General features: G+C 41.8%; 1 protein-coding gene across 16 annotated transcripts in view; it reads left to right on the top strand.

The window, feature by feature from the left end:
* Positions 1-14,780, top strand: part of LOC122540755 (rho GTPase-activating protein 32) — a 591,094-nt gene that overhangs the window by 170,277 nt on the left and 406,037 nt on the right. For 2 of the 16 annotated variants that reach the window (XM_087976513.1, XM_087976511.1), the window contains one exon: positions 2,985-3,095. The exons of 12 other annotated variants lie outside the window; for them this stretch is intronic. The gene's annotated coding sequence lies outside the window, so the exon portion shown is untranslated. Of the gene's footprint in view, positions 1-2,981; positions 3,096-14,780 lie in introns of all 16 variants that reach the window. 2 more of the 16 variants (XM_087976514.1, XM_087976512.1) reach the window with 1 other exon arrangement.

The following is a 14,780-nucleotide window of genomic DNA, read 5'->3' as shown; positions in this document are numbered from 1 at the left end:
GGTATCGTTAGTAAGTTTGGAGATGGCAGCATAATTGGAGGTGTAGTGGACAGCAAAGAAGGCTACCACAGATTGCAACGGGATCTTATCAGATGGGCCAATGAGCTGAGGTGTGGTGGATGTTGTTTAATTTAGATAAATGCGAGATGCTGCATTTTGGAAAATCAAATCAGAGTAGGACTTATCTACTTAATGGGAAGGTCCTGGGGAGTGTTGCTGAACAAAGAGACCTTGGAGTGCAGGTTCATAGCTCCTTGAGTATTGCAGTTGGGAGGTCATCATGTGGCTGTACAGGACATTGGTTCAGCCACTTTTGGAATATTGCGTGCAGTTCTGGTCTCCTTCCTATCGGAAGGATGTTGTGAAACTTGAAAGGGTTCAGAAAAGATTTATAAGGATGTTGCCAGTGTTGGAGGATTAGAGCTATAGAGAGAGGCTGAATAGGTTGAGGCTGTTTTCCCTGGAGTGTCAGAGGCTGAGGGGTGACTTAGATGCTGCTGTCAGGCATCAGCTACTGGCAATGGAATATTAGTCATTTTGGAGTGCTGAATCTTTCAGTTGTTAATGGTTCAGCTTTTTCAATTGGGTTTGAGTGTGGGAGTGGAAAGGAAAACAAACTGGCAGAAAATGTGAAGCTATTGTGCTGTGGTTTGGATGTACTGTTCTGGATCTGAGAGTGTTACCTCTTCACAATGTTCAGTGTTGCTGAATTCACTCTGTACCAAGAACAGATTCGGCTGTGTTCTCTGATAGAGCTGTTCCATTGTAATATAAATGGGTCATTAGAGGCTGACAATGCTGAGCGTTAAGGCCTTTTAATGATGCCAAGACGGCTCCAAGATTTGTCTGGCATTCAACACCAGGCTGAATTGGTGTTGATCATCCAGCTCGGTGCTGACGTTTCAGTTACCCACTTGCCTTTGACAGGAAATCTAATTGAAGAATGTTGTTTAGTGTTCAGATTCTGAAGAGATTTTCCTTTGTGAAGGAAACTGAGAAACTGTTCAGCTGCCAGCATTCGGTATCAAGCTGTTTAAGATTATGGTGAATTATAAGCATAATATTCAACTACAATATCTTTCCCAGCACTTGAATGGGGCATTTCCCCGATTCTCAAACCTGAAACGTGGCCTGATTATTTTGCTGCTTTGGCTTATAATGGAATGTTTTTAAATTGTGTTTACATTGTATGTTATATTAAGTATCGCTTGTGGGCGAGAAACCAAATTTATCATTCTCTAAGCTTTCCTCTCTAACAATGGGTGCCTTTTTACTTCTATTGCTTTGATTTTAGGGCTTGAATGGCCCCTTTATATTGTGTTGTCAAAATAGTGCACAACACTCTGGGTGGAAGATAACTGATGCACTGTACCACTTACTGTCCTGGTTGAACTGGGAAAAGTTGAGCCTCACTTCCACAAGTTGTTACAAAATGTATAACGTCCAAATGAGACCATCAAGTTAGCAATTTGCCTGACTATTCATTATAACATAGTTAACTCTCACAACAGCACTGAAAAGAAAGGATTTCTATTTAATGTAGATTTACAAAGGAAAAATGTCAAAAAGAACAGCATTAAAAATAACGCATCCTTAGAGGGTATGTGTTAGAAGGAGAGGCTAGAAAAACTTGAGTTGTTTTCTTTGGACTGGCAGATGTTGAGGAGAAACTTGATAGAAGTCTATAAAATTGAGATGCAGAGATAGTGTTGACAGTCAGAATCTTTTTCCCAGTGTTGAAATGTCTAAAAAAGAGGCGTGCATTTAAGGTGAGTGGGTAAAGTTCAAAAGAGTTTTGAGATTGTTTTTACACAAAGTGGTAAAGTGTGGAATGCACTGCCAGGGTTGGTGGTGGAAGCAAATATGATAGGGGCGTTTAAGAGACTTTTAGATAAGCATATGAATTTGCAAGGAATGGAGGAATCTGGGCCAAGGACAGGCAGAAGGGATTAATTTAATTTGGCATCATGTTCACATGTTCAACAGAACATCATGGACCATATGTGCTGTGTTCCTCACTCACCTCATTCACCTCACTCACCTCATTCACCTCATTCACCTCACTCACTTCACTCACCCACCGACTCACTCACCGACTCACTCACCGACTCACTCACCGACTCACTCACCGACTCACTCACCGACTCACTCACCGACTCACCCACCACCTCACCCACCACCTCACCCACCACCTCACTCACTCACCTCACTCACTCACCTCACTCACTCACCTCACTCACTCACCTCACTCACTCACCTCACTCACTCACCTCACTCACTCACCTCACTCACTCACCTCACTCACCTCACTCACCTCACTCACTCACTCACCTCACTCACTCACCTCACTCACTCACCTCACTCACTCACCTCACTCACTCACCTCACTCACTCACTCACCTCACTCACTCACCTCACTCACTCACCTCACTCACTCACCTCACTCACTCACCTCACTCACTCACCTCCCTCACTCACTCACCTCACTCACTCACCTCACTCAGTCACCTCACTCAGTCACCTCACTCACTCACCTCACTCACTCACCTCACTCACTCACCTCACTCACTCACCTCACTCACTCACCTCACTCACTCACTGAATTAGGTCATAGAACAGATAAATGGTTCAACACATATAGGTAGGTAAAGAATGTAGGCAGGTTAAATAAAATTTCACCGACCAAAAGTTCAGATGAGAAGTTCTTTGCTTTCCTGCTTGCTTTTGAATTTTGCAAAGATGTGTTGTCTGTACAGTGACAGGCAGGAGGCTGGAAGAATACAGCAAGCCAGGCTGCATCAGGAGATGTACAAGTCGACGTTTCGTGTGTAACCCTTCGGGACAGTGTACACTTCGGTACAGTCACCATTATTATTCTAATGGTTGATAATATTAATCTAGGTCTTTTCCAGTATGGATTTTTTTTTAAATCTTTCTTGTTTTCATTTGTCTTTTTCCACATGGTTTGGTGGTGGTGACAGCAGATAGAGCATTGCTGACAGTCTACATGCTCTGGATATCTTCCATTTTCTGCCATTCGTAGCTCTTGCAGAATGGTTTTTAACTCTACTGCTCAATTGGAGATCTTTTGCCAGGTAAAATTTCCTGAACTTCAAATTATTCTTAGTGCCATTCAGTCTTAGAACATAGAACATAGAACAATACAGCACAGAACAGGCCCTTCGGCCCACGATGTTGTGCCGAACTTCTAACCTAGATTAAGTACCCATCCATGTACCTATCCAAATGCCGCTTAAAGGTCGCCAATGATTCCGAATCTACCACTCCCACGGGCAGTGCATTCCATGCCCCCACCACTCTCTGGATAAAGAACCCACCCCTGACATCTCCCCTATACCTTCCACCCTTCACCTTAAATTTATGTCCCCTTGTAACACTCTGTTGTACCCAGGGAAAAAGTTTCTGACTGTCTACTCTATCTATTCCTCTGATCATCTTATAAACCTCTATCAAGTCACCCCTCATCCTTCGCCGTTCCAACGAGAAAAGGCCGAGAACTCTCAACCTATCCTCGTACGACTTCCTCTCCATTCCAGGCAACATCCTGGTAAATCTTCTCTGCACCCTCTCCAAAGCTTCCACATCTTTCCTAAAGTGAGGCGACCAGAACTGCACACAGTACTCCAACTGTGGCCTAACCAAAGTCCTGTACAGCTGCAACATCACTTCACGACTCTTGAATTCAATCCCTCTGCTAATGAACGATAATACTCCATAGGCCTTCTTACAAACTCTATCCACCTGAGTGGCAACCTTCAAAGATCTATGTACATAGACCCCAAGATCCCTCTGTTCCTCCATCTGACTAAGAACCATACCATTAACCCTGTATTCCGCATTCTTATTTGTTCTTCCAAAATGGACAACCTCACACTTGGCAGGGTTGAACTCCATCTGCCACTCCTCAGCCCAGCTCTGCATCATATCTAAGTCCCTCTGCAGCCGACAACAGCCCTCCTCACTGTCCACAACTCCACCTATCTTCGTATCATTTGCAAATTTACTGACCCACCCTTCGACTCCCTCATCTAAGTCATTAATAAAAATTACGAACAGCAGAGGACCCAGAACTGATCCCTGCGGAACTCCACTTGTAACTGGGCTCCAGGCTGAATATTTACCATCTACCACCACTCTCTGCCTTCGACCGGTTAGCCAGTTTTCTATCCAATTGGCCAAATTTCCCTCTATCCCATGCCTCCTGACTTTCCGCATAAGCCTACCATGGGGAACCTTATCAAATGCCTTACTAAAATCCATGTACACTACATCCACTGCTCTACCCTCATCCACATGCTTGGTCACCTCCTCGAAGAATTCAATAAGACTTGTAAGGCAAGACCTACCCTTCACAAATCCGTGCTGGCTGTCCCTAATCAAGCAGTGTCTTTCCAGATACTCGTAAATCCTATCCCTCAGTACCCTTTCCATTACTTTGCCTACCACAGTCTTGAATTCTTCCTCTTATTGTACTGATCAGCTCAACAATATTTTACAAAGCTTTACTGGTTTTTCAATTGTAAAAGTCCAAATTTCATTTCAGTGTATATTTCCCAAAAAAATGTCATGCAGTAGAAAAGAAAAACACCTGTTTTTCTTTCACGTGTTGGTACAGCAATCAAAACCATGATGCACCACATAAAAAACAAATAAATGAAATAATATTTTTTGTTATGGGATGAATTGTGTAAGGAACAAATATCCTACTGGAGAAACTCAGCAGGTCTGGCAGCATTTATGGAGAGAAAGCAGTGTCAACATTTTGGGTTCAGTGACTTCTTTAGAACTGATTGTAGCTAAGAAAAGGTTGGTATGTTGAAGATGGGGTGGGGGAGGGGAAGAATAAACTATAGGTGGAGATGGAGCTTGGGGAGAGAGAGAGAGAGACTAAGAGTGGTGGAAGCAGTGTACCACAGCAGTGTGAACAGTGTCAGGCTTAGCAGGACTGAGGTCATTCAGAGCAACGGCAGAGCGAATGGAGCTGAATCCAAAGGCAGAGCTCTGGAGGTGATACCTCGACTTAGTGAAGTAGGTTTAGCTCAGGAACCAGGTCTAGAAACTGGGAGAGCCACGTTTGTAGGGACAGGTATAGTTTGTTAGGAATAAAGAGCAAGAGTGAAAAATCTGATTTTGGTGATTAGTGGGTAGGGTTATATAATTGGTTCCTAGATTATTGTCCGTAGTTGATAAGGTTCAGAATGGTAGGAGAACTCAATCCTGGAATGCTGCTCCTGCAATATATGGAAAATCAAGGACATATCGAGTGTCCATACTGACCTTACGTATCTGGGAAGTGTGTTCATCTAACTCATGATTTGCCATATGGAGCACATGAAGTTGCGGATGGACTCATTATGGAACATCCACGAGGCTATGTGTGTCATCAATAGCATGTTTAGCGAGTTGGTCACACTACTAATAAGGATTACATGGAAAAGAGTTGGGTGGTCACCAGGAAGACTAGTAACTGGGGAGAAGCAGTGCAGGAGTCCATGTGGCCATTCCTCTCTCAAACAGCTATACCATTTTGGATACTGATGGGGGAATGGTCTCATAGGAAAGCACCAGACAGATCAGTGGCACTACGAGCGATATAGGGGTGCAAGCCCATAGCTCTCTGAAGGTGGTGACACAAATGGACAAGGTGGTAATGGAGACAGTACGGCATGCTTGCTTTCATTGGTCGGGGCATTGAGTATAAAAGTTGCCAAGTCACGTTACAGCTGTATAAAACTTTACGCGCACACATACACACCCTCTTCTCGTGACCGGATGCAAAATGTTGCCTCTCTCATGTCTGTTTACAGATCTGATGTGCAAGTGCCGGTGTTGGATTGGGGTGGATCGACAGCACAACACCAGGTTATAGTTCAATAAGTTTATTTGGAAGTGCTAGCTTTCGGAGTGCTGCTCTTTCTGTTACCTGCTGAAGGAGCAGCGCTCCAAAAGCTAGTGCCTTCAAATAAACCCGTTAGACGAAAACCTGATGTGTGATTTTTTAACTCTTTACAGACTTGTCAGACCTGCTGAGCTTTTCCAGAAACTTCTGTTTTTGTTTCTGATTTACAGCTTCGGTAGTATTGTGTGCAATTCTGATTGCCACACTATAGGATGTGGAGAGGTACAAAAGTGGTTTATCAGGATATTACTTTGATTGGAGTGTATTGGCTATAAGGAGAAGTTGGAAAAACTTGGATTGTTTTCACTGCAGCATCAAAGATTGAGGGGCAATTTGAAAGAAGTTTATAAAATTAGAGGAGGCATGGATAGGGTTTTCAATTGGAGTCTTCTTCAATTGTCAAACATGAAAGGATGTAGGTTTAAGGTGAGAGGGGTAAGTTTAAAGGAGATTTGTGAGGAAAGCATTTTTTAAACCTAGGGTTGTAGAACGGTGGTGGTAGAAGCCAAAGCGATAACAATGTTTAGGGCATTTAAGCACCTGAATAGGCAGAGAATAGAGGGATACAGAGCTAGTGCGGGCAGATGGGATTAGTTCCGAACAGCATCATGGCCAACACAGACCTGTGCCTGTTCCAGCTATTTTGTTCTATGTTTAACAGCAGTTGAAAAGACAAAGGAATGGATAATGTTGAGCTGGGGAGAAAGAAGATCATTAACAGGGGCTGTTAGATGAACATTGGTTGGCTTTTGTAAAAGCGTCCCAAGGATAGCATTTCATCAGCTTTCTTGATTATGTGCTGTATGATGTCACCAATAAGCAGTATCCATGGAAGAGAGAAAAAAAGTTTATTTTCTAATGTAAGACACCACATAGTTTTCTTTTTTTTTGGAAATATAAATGGAAATTGGGCTGTTATAAACAAAAAAGCCCAAAACACTTTGCAACTTGAAAATCAAGTATTATGTATTCTTGAGCTGTTCAGTACAATGTTGCTTTTTTGGAAGCAAATAAAAGAAGAACTAAAGACTGAGCAGGACCGAGAATAATTCAAGTTCTGTCTGGAAACTGATCTCTGGTTGAGCATCAGAGTGCTCGAAAGCATTTTTTATCTGAGGATTGCGCGTTTTGTTAACACAAATTTGCTATAACATGAGTGATAAACTGGGGACAGTTTCTAAAGCGTGAAGTTTTAAAGCGTGCATAGGTTATAACCTGATTCCGGCCCTGTTAGTTTACATGCGGCAACTATTATGTGATTTTCTTATAAAATGGAATTACACGAGAATGGAACTACTGCATTATAGCAGAACTAACTGAAATCTGCTTCAGAAGTCGGTGGAAGCAGGATCATTGAATATTTTAAAACATGGGTTCTTAAGTGTACTTAGGAATGTGGAAATCGAAACACGAACAGATCAGCCATGATCTTTTTGAGTGGAAGAGCACGCTTAAAGAGCCAAACAATTTACTTCTCTTCCTGCTTTGTATGTTCGTGTCATCCTCCAGGTAAATATTAGAAGGATTACAAAATTGCCTTTTGCCTCTCTTGTAGTCTTCGTCCTCTTCTCACCAACTCGATCCCTTCCCTGGCCATTATCTGCGGCTGAAGTCACATTCTTAGCATTGCCTTTGAACCTGGGCCAATCCTTTGACCTTGTATCCACCTTAAATTATCAAATTGAACTTCACTAAAATCTTTCACCTCTGTTCCTTTTTCAACCATTTCCTGCAGCAGCTTCTGTTTTATTGGTTACTTCAGTATTTTGTTGGCATTCACGACCCTCCTTAAATCTAATAACCCTTCTCCCCATGCACTTAATTTCTCTGACTTTGAATTCAGATACATACCTTATTTCTTTTACCAGATTGTGTAAGGATAGGCCACGCCACTTAAGGTTGAAATGAGTAAAATTTCTTCACCCATTGAGTGGTGAGCCTGCAAAAATTCCTACCACAAAAAATGGTTGAACCCAAACACTGCATGTTTTCAAGAAGTTCTTAGAGCTAAAGGGATCAGAGGGATGGGGAGAATGAGAGAAGGTACTAAGTTGGACAATCAGCCAAGATCATATTGTCTGGCTAGAAGGACTAATGGGCTTACTCCTTCTCCTATTTTTCCATGTTTGTGTTTTCAACCATTCAGGTCTTGCGTCAGAAATTGTTCTGCTTCCTCACAGTTATAAAAGGATGATCAGAATGATCAACTTGTAAATGTAAAGAAACTTCTAAATTACAGTCAACTGTGCCTGCCAAACCTAAGTTTGACTGGGGATGGTAGAATTACGTTTATTGTCACATTTACTCAAGTATATAGTACAGGAGTACAGTAAAGGTATACAATGTCGCCACACAAGGCACCATCTTAGGTAAAAAGCACTTAGGTACAAACCCTACACACTGAAATAGATTAGGAACAAAAGTAGAGAAATAAAGAGTAAAGCTAAAAGTGCTATGTTACAGTTCTTCTTCAGAAAGATAAAGAAATAAAATTAAGATAAATGTTATAGTCATTTTACAGCCTGCAGCTTCTACACACTGTGTGCTTTCCACACATGATCTCACTCTCCCCACACTGCCAGGCCCAAGACCTCTGACAGACCAACCTCTATGGGTCCCTAGCCTGCCATCCTACCCCCCCCACCACAGGCCATTCCGTTTCACTCTGCCTGCCGACCATTGGCCATCCTATTCTGGGCCCTCAGTTGCCACAGCCAAACAAAGAAATACTAATATATATTTTTAAAAAGGAGAAAGAAAGAAAAGAAAGAGAAGCAGATGGAAAGGATGAGCCCCAGGCTGAGCCCGAAAGCTGCATACTCCGCCACCACCATCTTGGATGGAACATCCCAAGTGGATGCAACAAAGCTCTGATAACGTACTGCATCTTTAAATAAAAACTGGTGAGAGTTTGGGTGCAGTTGGCTAAGGTGAAGAGATATATTCAGAACAGTGTGCCTAGCATGAGTGCTTGAGCCCTTGTTACTTCTCATCGATACATTAGAACATCTTGACTTAATCAGTAAGTTGAAAATTAATTCAAACTCCAGATTGTTGTCACAATCAAGGGATGAATGGTTTACAAAATTGTCAGAGATGTAGTGCATGATATCAAATGCACTTGTCAGCATAAAACCATTGTTTGCACTTATAAGCACCTCATGCACCCCATACATAATAGACTAGCATAAAACATCTTCCATTTGTTCTGAATTGCATTTCCCCTCTTTACTGCTTCATTTACCTGTTCAATTTTTTATGGTCTTAAATTGGCCCTCAAGTCTGTTTACCTAACTGTTGACTTATTCAATTTTTTACTAAATTAAATTTAGTTGTATTGTGGTCACTTGCCACCATCCAGGTTGTTACCTCGTGTACAAATTTAAAAGTCACACAGCACCAGGTTATAGTCCAAAGGGACAAATATTGACCAGAAATGGGTGGTGTGTTCACCTGACCGCAGATTGAGGGAAGCCCAGGAGGTTGGTATGGAATACGTGAAATTGTTTTGACTGAAGTTACCATTTTATCTAAAAATATTGAAACCAGGCAACTGATCAGCATCAAGAAATTTGCATCTCCTGTTTTAATTGACAATTTGCATGATTAAGTACATATTGGACATCAAAAGTTGTCCGCATCTAATCATGGGAAGGTAATGGACCATATTTCAGTCACTGTTTTTGAGCAACAGAATAGGGAGATGGTAGCATGATTTCTGAACAAAGAGAGCTGGAAGTATCTCTCTTCCTGTTTCTCTCAAACTCCGAAGTGCCTGATGGAAAGGTATAGTGGAAAAACCACCAGTTCCCTAACAATCTGAGAATATCGATGAATGTTGTCACTTCTGAGGGTAGTAATCAACAATTGTTACTGTAGGCTCAATAACAATCTAACATCTCAAGGAATTTTAAGGATTTTAAAATTCATAGTGTTATCATACATATTTCCTAAAGTAATGATCTATACTCCGTTGTTTTGTATACAGAGGAACCTTGATTATCCGAACAGGCACTGTTTTGTTCGGATAATCGATTTTACCTTGAACAAGAGAAGCCATACTGATCTAATGCTGTGCTCTACTGGAGAATTAGTTTAAATCTATAATTTTAATGAGTCTGCTCATTTGCATTCTGCAAATTACAGTTTAAACTGAGAAGGACAAAACCCTTACCATCACACACATGCTGTATATGAAATTTCAGCATTAAACAAGGTCCCGAACAGCTTCTATGATTGCAAGAGCATTTGTCAGTTTCCAGGAACTCAGTGCTGCGATAGAAAGACAGAAGCACTGCCTTGCGTGTGCATTTACTTTCTCGGCCGTTTTTTCATGAACGACCGGGTAAAGTGACAGGAGTACTGTAAATCACTTACTTTTGAAAAGGGCTGTATACCTAACCTTACTTAAAAAAGATCCAGTCGCTGATGCCTGAGGTGCTTGTGTTTCTTTGTTTTTGCCAACCCAGACACACACACACACACACACACACACACACACAGACCCACACGCGCACACACACACACAGACCCACATGCACACATATATTTTGTGGGGTGAATTTGTACTTGCAGGGTTACATTGTACTTTGCTCAAAAACTGCATGAATTTATGTAAAACTCCATTATTCCACTTTTCAAATTAGAATCAATCTAAGCATCATGGCATAGACAGAGAACACGGGGCTAACAACTCTAGCCATCACCATTGTTAACAGCTAACCCGAGAATGCAACCTTTTTTAAAAAAAGGTTTTGTGATTTACACATGAAAGAAGTGAAACTATCACTGTATTCTAACAGATGAAAGGCTTAACAGACAATCAATTTTTTAATCTATAATTTCAGTTACATCACACTGTCAATATTTGCTATAAATTCTGTGTGTCAGGATTGAGCCCTCCACTACCATCTGATGAAGGAGCATCGCTCCAAAAGCTAGTGTGCTTCCAAGTAAACCTGTTGGACTATAACCTGGTGTTGTGATTTTTAACTTTGTACACCCCAGTCCAACACCGGCATCTCCAAATCATACCTCTTTGATGTAACATTTTTGCAGGACCTTGAGATCTTCTTCAGATAATCCAAAATTTAGATTATTGATAATTAACGTTCTTCTGTAAATACTGTTTGAAAAATGTATTGGTGACTGGTAGAATGGCTGTAGGAACATAGGAAATAAGAGTAACTGGCCAATTCACTCAAAGAACCTACTCAACCATTTAGCTAGATAATAACTGATCTTATACCTCACTGCAGTTTACCCTCACCATCACACATCTTCATTGCCAAGAAATCAATAAATTCCTGCCTTGAATATACTCAATGAGTCAGTCTCCATGGTCTTCCTATGCCTGCTGCAGCGTTCAAGCAAAGCAAAAAGCAAAGTAAAGGAATGGCGCCTCATTTTCTGCTCTGACATTTTACAGCTTTCAGGACTCGACATGGAGATCAGTAACTTCTCCATTTTGATTGCGTCTTAATGGTATGTGTTTGCTCTCAGCTCAGCTGACATAACAGCCATGTTATATCTACATTACTCCTTTATTATCATTAGCTCTCCCATTGTGTTTTGCTCTCACTTACCTGTTCTACTTTGTGCTCCTCTGCATTTGGCAGCAACATAAAAAAACATCATTTTCCATCTCCCTTCAGTTCTGGAGAAGGTTCATTTAATTTGAAATGTTAACTCTTTCTTTCACAGCAGAAGCTGTTAGACCTGCTGAGTTTCTCTTGCATTATCCATTTTAACACATATATCTCAGCATGTCAAGACTTGCTAATCTTTCAACATTTCGAAAATACTAATTTCGGAGAACTCATTTCCACCATGTGCCATCATAACACTTGGAAAAATATCATTTGATACCCACATTAATTAATTAATGCAAATTGTGAATAGCTGGGGCCCAAGGATGTTATTAAACTTGAAAGAGAGCTGAAGAAATTTACAATGATGTTGCCAGGACCAATGGTCTGAGTTATAGGCAGAGGTTGGACAAGCTAGGACATATTTCTTTAGAGTATCAGAGACTGAGGGGGGATCTTACAGAAGTGTCTAAGATCATGAGAGGTATGGACAGGGTGATTGCACTCAGTCTTTTTCCCAGGGTTGGGGAATCAAGGACTAGAGGGCATCAGTTTAAAGTTAGAGGGGAAAGAATAAAAGAAAACCTGAGAGGCAAACTTTTTACACAGAGGATAGTATGCACATGGTTGAGTGGAAGTGGCAGGTACGTTAATAACATTTAAAAGGCTTTTGGACAAATATATGGGTAGGAAAGATTCAGAAGATATTGGCCAAGTGCAGGGAAGTGTGATTAGAGTGGATGGACATTTTCTTTTAGATTTCATTATAGTGTGGAAACAGGCCCTTCGGCCCAACAAGTCCACACTGACCCGCCGAAGCGCAACCCACCCATACCCCTACATTTACCCCTTACCTAACACGGGCAATTTAGCATGGCCAATTCACCTGACCTGCACATCTTTGGACTGTGGGAGGAAACCGGAGCACCCGGAGGAAACCCACGCAGACACGGGGAGAACGTGCAAACTCCACACAGTCAGTCGCCTGAGGCGGGAATTGAACCTGGGTCTCAGGCGCTGTGAGGCAGCAGTGGTAACCACTGTGCCACCGTGCCGCCCAGCATGGACCAGCTTATGCCAAAGGGCCTGTCCCCCTGCTGTAGGATTTTATGGCTAAGCTCCATTGATCATGTTCTGCTAAACTGAGAATAACCCATTTCATACAGTGATAGAGATCCGCAGCACAGAAAAATAGCCATTTAGCTTATAACACCCATGCACTGCTGCCTCACAGCACCAGAGACCCGGGTTCAATTCCCGCCTCAGGCAACTGTCTGTGTGGAGTTTGCACATTCTCCCCGTGTCTGCGTGTGTTTCCTCCGGGTGCTCCGGTTTCCTCCCACAGTCCAAAAATGTGCAGGTCAGGTGAATTGGCCATGCTAAATTGCCCGTAGCGTTAGGTGAAGGGGTAATTGTAGGGGAATGGGTCTGGGTGGTTTGCGCTTCGGAGAGTCGGTGTAGACTTGTTGGGCCGAAGGGCCTGTTTCCCCGCTAAGTAATCTAATCTAATCTAACCATTCTGACCTCATTTTCTCGCATTTGGCTGATTTGGCCTCGGCATTGCAAATGCACACCTAAATGTTTCTTACATGTTGTGAGGGTTTTTAACTGTATACCTACACAGGTGGTGAGTTCCAAATTCCCACCACCCTCTAGGTGAAAAGGTTTTGTCTCATCTCATCTGAATTTTCTGTCCTTTACCTTAAATCTGTGCTCTTTGCATTAAAATAAGTATAAGTGGTGGCCTCGTAGTATTGCTAGGCTATTAATCTAGAGACCCAGATAATATTCTGGGGACCTGAGGTTGAATCCCATGGCAGATGGTGGAGTTTGAATTCAATAATAATTGGGAAATAAGAGTCTAATGATGACCATGAAACCATTGGAAAAACCAATCTAGTTCACTAGTGTCCTTTAGGGAAAGAAACCTGCCATCCTTAATAAAACCAAAAGAACTGTGAATTCTGGAAATCAGAAACAAAAGCAGAAATTGCTGGAAAGACTCAGCAGCTCTGACAGCATTTTTGGAAGGAAATCAAGTGTTCTGCTCTCAGGAAGAGTTACTGAACTAAATCTACCACTCCTACCTGGTCTGGCATACATATGACTCCAGACTCACAGCAATGTTGTTGACTCTTAACTTCCTTCTGGAAAATGAGGAATGTGCAATTAATGGCAGCCCATTCTTTGATGCCCATATCCCGTGATTGCATTTAAAAAAAACTAACCTTGCCAAATTACCTTGTGCCTTAACTGGTCTATAATTTCTGTGTCTTCTCAATTTGCTTGCTGTCTCTTCTGATTTTGGCAATTGTTCTTCCCCTGAACCTTGAACCAATGTTGCAGAAATCTAAAGCCCTCCCGGCTGTATTACCTCCCCAGCTACACATTAATCTGAATTAACCTCTTGTTTCTATACTCATTCATATATAGCATCAGGTGTAATCTGGCAATGACTACCTTTTGGGTCCTGTTCTTTCATCTCCTTCCTAGCTCCCTAAATTCTGCTTTCAGGACCTCATCCATTTTCATACCTTTCTCTTTTTTTTTGGCACCAATATGTACCGTGATCTTTGTCTGTTTGCCTTCCATGTTCACAATGTCCTGCACCTGTTCATTGACATCTTTGATACTGTACCAGAGAGGCAAATTACAATCCTAGCATCTCTTTTGTTGCTGCAAAAATGCCTGTCTGATCCCCTTGCAATTGAGTCCCCTACCACTACTGCTCTACTGTTGTTCTGCCCCTCTCGTGTAGCAGGCCCATTCATGGAGCCATGAAGTTGGCTTCCACTGTTTTCCTCAGGATAGTCACCTCCTCCAACAGTATCCAAAACAATATATTTGTTAGAGAAGGGCCATTAGAGACTCGTGCAATGCCTGTTATTTTCTCAACCAATCCATGCAAATGTGTTATCCCCAAGTTTGTGTTGTAATTTTACTTACTTCTGTGTGGGACCTTATTGAAAACTTCTTGAAAATCCAAACACCCCACATCCACTGACTCTGCTCATCTCTGCTTGATACATCTTCAAAAGACTTAGAGGTTTATCAAACATGATTTTCCCTTTGCAACTCTGCCCAATCTTAACATTGTTTCCAGGTGTTCCGTTAGTACCCAGTCCAGTTATTAGTATTCAGTGCATTGTCAATGTTCTGATTATCCATATTAAATATTTTGACAGTTCGGTGTCCAGGGTGAATTGATTTGATTGAAAATAGGATCTAAAACCCCTGGAGACAGGAGTACCTCCTGATAAAATTGATTGTTA

The sequence above is a fragment of the Chiloscyllium plagiosum genome, unplaced genomic scaffold, assembly GCF_037043375.1.
Source record: "Chiloscyllium plagiosum isolate Xiang-an unplaced genomic scaffold, Cpla_swu_hap1 HiC_scaffold_29, whole genome shotgun sequence".
In the NCBI taxonomy this organism is placed as follows: Eukaryota; Metazoa; Chordata; class Chondrichthyes; order Orectolobiformes; family Hemiscylliidae; genus Chiloscyllium; species Chiloscyllium plagiosum.
Note: the sequence above shows the minus strand (reverse complement) of the source record. Positions and strands in the feature narration are given on the sequence as shown.